The following is a 6,431-nucleotide window of genomic DNA, read 5'->3' on the forward strand; positions in this document are numbered from 1 at the left end:
ATATAAATAAAACACTTTTTTTTTTTTTTTTTAAATGTAGGCTTGTGGTAGCCAGGATTTCGGGACTAAAATGTGGAAGTGAAATCCTAGAGATCAATGGAGGCTGGGTAAGATAGAATGAATCCTCCCATAGTCCATTTTTTTGAAATATAAATAATTGTTCTATATTCATGCCAAGGGGAATCAGGGGGAAATGATACGGNCTAAGCCACCCAGGCGCCCCTGATACGGTCTTTTAAAAATGTTCCTTGCCAAAGGCACAAAAACTCTGTCCCTACCACAGGGGGTTTCTCTCCTCTGTGTTTGACAACAGATGAGGATGAAGTTCCTAAACTATTTCTTTGATACCCTCCATGATAATGATAACACAGGGCTCTAAGCTCATGGGTTTTATTAATTGCTAGGGAACAATAAGAGTAGAACAAATAACAATGTTATTTGTCAAAATAACAACAATTGTCAAAAGTTACAACATGACTCATTCAAATACAGGATAAACATGTCAAAATTTTATTCGACTTGTTAAAGAGGAAACAGTAAGATCGTAAAGCTGATTCAGAGAGCATTTTGAGAAGTATGAAACTAAGATACAAAACTGGTTAATCTCCACAGGGTAATAAAAACTATAAATTTCAGAGTTCATTTTTTTTTTGGTACTAGTTAGAAATTATTTGAAACTTTACCAGACAAAAACCTAAGTCTTTAACCAATAATAAATAGCTAGGCAAAAAAAGTTACATTCTTTGGCTTTCATATATGACCAGAGAGCCAAATCTGGCCCTTCTGCTTACGTTTGTAATAAAGTTTTATTGAAACATAGCCATGGCCATTTGTTTACATACTGTCTAAGGCTGCCTTTGCTGTACAATAAGGAAGAGTGCTAAGACAACAGAGTTGAATAGTTGAGCATATAACCTGAAAGCCTAAAATATTTACTACCTAGACTTTTATAAGAAAAGTTTCCAGACCCCTGTTAGAGAATCCATCCTCAGGTGGGCTTGTTAAACAGTGTCTCAGGTAACATGGAAAGAACTACGCTGCCCTCTTTTGGTCTTAATTCCAAATTCTGGGTAATGTTTTCTTCAAAAGGAGATGTCTGGCTTAAAAATTTGGGGGACACTTTGAGAGTTGTTACTTCTGGCCTGTAATTCCTAAATCCTCCTGTCCAGCTACTTCAACACTGCAGCACCCCTTTCTGCACTGGTGACTATCTCAATGCCCCTTAGTCTCCCAACCCTTTCCTTGGAAGGTGGGACTTAGGAACATCTTTAAGTGCAAGAAGGCCTGAAAAATTATTGCTGTTAAGTATTGTCCTTTACAGCATCATTTTTGCTCTGGAGGACAGTCTGTTTCTTAGTAGAACTCCAGTTAGGGCTTGCACATACAAGCACATTCATACGGAAGGTTTTCTTGGAAGAGGGATGTGGGGGGAGGGAGGGTCGTTTCAGCTTCTTTGAATTAAGTTCCAGACCTGTCGCAAACCATTAAGTTCTGAGAAGTCAGTGGTGGTATGTACTTGACCACTATTGTTTCCCTTGTTGCTGGAAAACAGTAGGTACTCGGTAAATACTGAGTAAATGATCCAACCAATGAAAGAATAAAGTTAGAGGGCTTATTTCCTTCTTCAGTTCAGGGCTAGCTGAGGAACGAAGTTTTGGTGACAAAGGTTGCCACCTGCAGGGAAAAAGTGAATCTGCAAGATTCAAAGTCGCTAAAGAAAGCCCTGAGGTAAATACAGTCAACTTCGAGACAAGATTTACCAGAGAATTAATTGTTTTTCTTCAGCTTTTGGCAGAATTAATTAACATCATTTTGTCTTTCCTTTTTTTTTTCTTTTAAAGTAAGCTCTGTGTGGAACGTGGGGTTCAAACTCATGAGACCGAGATCAAGAGTCACATGGTCTGTTGACTGAGCCAGCTAGACACCCCACTTTGTCCTTTCCAGTTAAGGAAACCTGTACCCTTTCTTTATTTTTTTAAATAGTTTATTGTCAAGTTCGCCTCCATACAACACCCAGTGCTCATCCCCACAAGTGCCCCCCTCCCTGCCAATCACCCCCTNGTCTCTCATGGTTTGCCTCCCTTCCTCTCACCCACTATTTCCCCCACTTCTTCTCCCCCGCGATCCTCCGTTAAGTTCCTCCTAATCCTCCTATACGTGCAAACATATGGTAGCTGTCCTTCTCTGCCTGACTTATTTTCCTCAGCATAACACCCTCAAGGTCCATCCATGCTGCTACACATGGCCAGATTTCATTGTTTCTCATTGCCATGTAGTATTCCATGGTATAGATAAACCACATCTTCTTGATCCATTTGTCAGTTGATGAACACTTAGGTGCCTGTACCCTTTCTTTAATAACATTTGAAAACTTTTGGAGTGCTTAATAAACATCCAATACCATGCCGCACACACCATTTTGCGACTGGTACCACTATTATCCCTATTTTATAAATGAGGAGTCTGAGCATAGACAGCATGCCCAAGACTACACAGCTAGAAAGCAGCAGATCTAGGGATCTGAGCCCAAATGCCGTGGGGCCATAACATGTACTGTTCATCATTTTTCTATGCTACCTCTGTACACCTGATGTGGAAAATCAGGTGTTTTACATGAAACATACAGAAATACAGTGGACAGAACCTGGGCACTTATCTCTGCGCTTGCCTGAAACACTACTAGCACAATAAAAGAAGAATCAAAGAGATCCAGACTCAGAACGGGAGAGATGAGGACTGCTCATGAGAGATGTCAAATCCTTTTTGGAGGCTAGAGAGTGGAGGGATGATTTGGCTGGGTGGAGAAACCCTAGGTTTTGCTGAAGGAGATGCCAATCAGGAGCAAGCCAGTTGCAGCTGTTGAACTCCAGAAGGGCTCAGGGATTGAGGGTCCCAGGTACCTGGGGTGAGAGGTAGGAGCGAAAGCAGATCATTAATTGCACCAGTAACATACACTAGGATTCGAATAACATAACCTCAGATTCCCTTCCTGTGATTCCTTGCACTGATCCTTGCAGAAGTTTAGGTGTTTATTCTTTGGAGAACATCAAACAGAGCAGCTCTAAGTTCAGAGATAGCATTCAGAGCAAAGAGAGGAGGCAAATGTTAAAAACAGAGGGATTAAAGGCACACATGCTGCTAAAAAGAAATCTGGTTTTTTAAAAATTAAAATAAATAAATAAATAAGCAGCAAGCCTAATGTCGGGCCCCAACTCATGAACAGTGAGATCATGAACTGAGCCTAAGTCAGGTGCTTAGGCACCAACTGAGCCACCCAGGTGTCCTTTCTCCTGTTTTTTTTCAGTAACCATGTATTTACTGAAATATCAGCATTGTTATTCTGAGATTTATCCCTGTGCTAAATGTGTTTTTTTTGGGGGGGGGAATAAATCAAATAATGAGTCATGTTGGAGTTATTGAGAACCAACCTTTATGGTGTGGGAGAAAAGAAATACACATGCAAGCTCAATGTGTTTAAGTAAAACCCCTCTAGTCTTGATTTTATTTGTTTTTACTTTTGGGGTATTTTGATTTTACTTTTTGGTTTTTTAAAGATTCTATTTTTAAGTAATCTCTACACTCAATGTGGAGCTCAGACCTACAACCCCGAGATCAAAATCACACACTTCACAGGCGGAGCCAGCCAGGTGCCCCTAGTCTTGATTTTAATTAGAAACATCGGTATGATGAATTTTATCAGAAAAGTTAAGTACCCAGTTAATAAGAGGTGGAACTAGATTAACCCAGACTGGTCTTGCTCCGAAATTTGTGAGAGTTTGCCTCCTTGGTGTGTCAGGACAGGAGGGCCTCCTGGAGGAGGTGAGATTTGAGGGATAAGTCAGAGCAACAAATGGACATTTTTTCTCATGATCTCTGGAAGATCTGCTTACCATGACCCAGTAATGGTGGCTGATCTGAAAAGATTTTTTTCTGAAATGTCCAAACAGACATTTTGACAAAGGGCCAGCCTGTAAATCATGGTGATCAGTGACCATCAGAAGTTACCCAGGTAGCCAACTGGTCTCCCTCTGTACCATCCCTTTAAATGATTTTTATAAGAGTGACATATATTTTTAACAATTCTTGGAAGTAGGCACTTCCTATAGTACAAGCTTACAGTATTTGTTGAGTCTAATTTTTTTTAGACTTGAAAATGTTAATAACCTTTAAAATTTGCTTTCGAGCTTAGTTTAAGCAGTAGATATTAGGCAATGGTGGCAAGAAGGAAGGATATTTGCCCTATTTTCCAATTTCTCCCCCTAATGGAATATAAGAATATGATTAAGATAGGGAACATAGGCTTTAATATTTTGTTTTATCATTGTGTTTATTTAATTTAAAGATTAATTTTATTTTATTATTTTTTTAAAGTAAGCTCAATGCCCAATGTGGGGCTTGAACTCATGACCCTGAGATCAGGAGTCACATACTCCACCTACGGAGCCAACCAGGCACCTTAAAAAAAATCAGTTTGATTTTAACTGAGAAGTAATGCATTCAATCAATAGATTGAAGAGGGACTCTCCTTCCTTCCTCCTCCCCGGAAACTGTTACAATTACCAGCTTCTTATATCTTGAAGAGAACATTTTAAAAGAAAATTTTTAGGCCTGTTCATGATTCATGTAGGGGCGACAGAAGTTAAAATATGACTGATACTATACCATACAATAAGCAGCTGCCTCTGAGGGAGAGCTTGTAGCTGGATTCCGATCGGAAGGACATTCATTCTTTGTTTTAAGGAATTCACAAATGATCTCAGTAAAAAAGAGATATCAATTGTCCAAACAGACCCAGATAAAATAAATCTTTTCTTATTTTTTCTCACCAGGCCATTCCCCCCTCCTCTAATACATGGACAATAATACAGAGATGGGGATTCTGGGATTTGGAATTAGCATTTATTCCATCCATATTTTTCAAAACTAGGGTCATAATAACTCTGAAGTTTCCACGCCCTTCCAATGTTTTCACTGTCTTCATAACTACATGCATCCTTGTCAGATCATGGGTCCTGATTTGGGGTATGAAAAACATGCTTCCACATTGTGAGGTTGATGCTTTTGACACAGGCTTACACAATCTTGTGTTTGCTCTTCTTTGGTCTCCACATTCTTTCCAACAAATTTGGCTTAACAAAAGTTACACTCTTTGAAACAAGCTATAGCAGAAATGATTGACCTCATGACAGGGCAAAATGAAGCAGGTTCAGGTCTCAAGAAGAATCCACTAACAGGCTTCCAGTAAGGGGTGAATAAAAGCAGAACTACCTGAACGTCCTGAGGGCAACGATGAAAACATGTTTACAGCTCAGACATAGAAACAGAAGTGGGGGAGGAGAGAGCAGTGCTTCTCAGTTGCACCAAGAGGCCAGCTCACTTCCAGTTTTTTGAGGCTCTTCGTCTGCAGAAAAATAAAGAATTCATTTCTTCATTTAATTTTTAAAAAGTGCTCCTGGTACCCCAAGATTGAAATGTAATGTAATTTGTGTCATCACAAAAAGACTGAATTTATTAAGTTCATTAAATTATTAAAGCCAACTAATAAAGCCACAGTGAGACAGCACCGCATACTTATTAGAATAGCTAAAAACAAAAATGAAAGCAAAACTGATGATATCAAGTTTTTACCAGCATGTGGATGGAGCAACTGGAAATCTCACACATTGTTGGTGGGATTGCAAAATGTACAGTTGCTTTGGAAAAAAGTAGACAGTTTCTTATAACATTAAACACACACCCACTATACAACACAGAAATCTTCCTCCTAGGTATATATTCCCAAGATAAATGAAAACAGATGATCACACAAAATCTGTATGTGAGTGTTTATAATGACTTAATTTGTAATTGCCCCAAACTGGAAAGACCCAAATACTTTCTTTTTTTCTTTTAAATTTTTTAACATTTATTTATTTTTGAGAGTGACAGAGTGTGAGCGGGGGAGGGGCAGAGAGAGGCGGGGACACAGAATCCGAAGCAGGTTGCGGCGCCTGGGTGGCTTAGTCGGTTAAGCGTCCGACTTTCGCTTAGGTCATGGTCTCGCGGTTCGTGGGTTCGAGCCCCGCGTCGGGCTCTGTGCTGACTGCCAGCTCAGAGCCTGGAGCCTATTTCAGAGTCTGTGTCTCCCTCTCTCTCTGACCCTCCCCTGCTCACGCTGTCTCTCTCTCTCTCTCCTAGAAATAAATAAAAATGTTTAAAAAAGAAATCCGAAGCAGGCTCCATCTAGGATCCAAGCTGTCAGCACAGAGCCCGACACGGGGCTCGAACCCACAACCGTGAGATCATGACCTGAGCCAAAGTCGGACACTCAACCGACTGAGCCATCCAGGCGCCCCATAAAACCCAGATACTTTCAATTGGTGAATGAAGAAATTGTGGTATATCCATCATGGAATACTTATCAGCAGTAAAAAGGAGTGGGTTGAAATAAA

At 40.1% G+C, this 6,431-nt stretch overlaps 1 long non-coding RNA gene across 1 annotated transcript in view; it reads left to right on the forward strand.

The window, feature by feature from the left end:
• LOC144218224 (uncharacterized) overlaps positions 1-6,431 on the forward strand; it is an 8,658-nt gene extending 2,227 nt beyond the window's left edge. Inside the window, exons 2-3 of the long non-coding RNA XR_013331084.1 lie at positions 41-107; positions 6,178-6,431. This is a non-coding gene — a long non-coding RNA (uncharacterized LOC144218224). The remainder of the gene's footprint in view (positions 1-40; positions 108-6,177) is intronic.

Source organism: Crocuta crocuta, unplaced genomic scaffold (assembly GCF_008692635.1).
Source record: "Crocuta crocuta isolate KB4526 unplaced genomic scaffold, BGI_CrCroc_1.0 scaffold29, whole genome shotgun sequence".
Taxonomy (NCBI): Eukaryota; Metazoa; Chordata; class Mammalia; order Carnivora; family Hyaenidae; genus Crocuta; species Crocuta crocuta.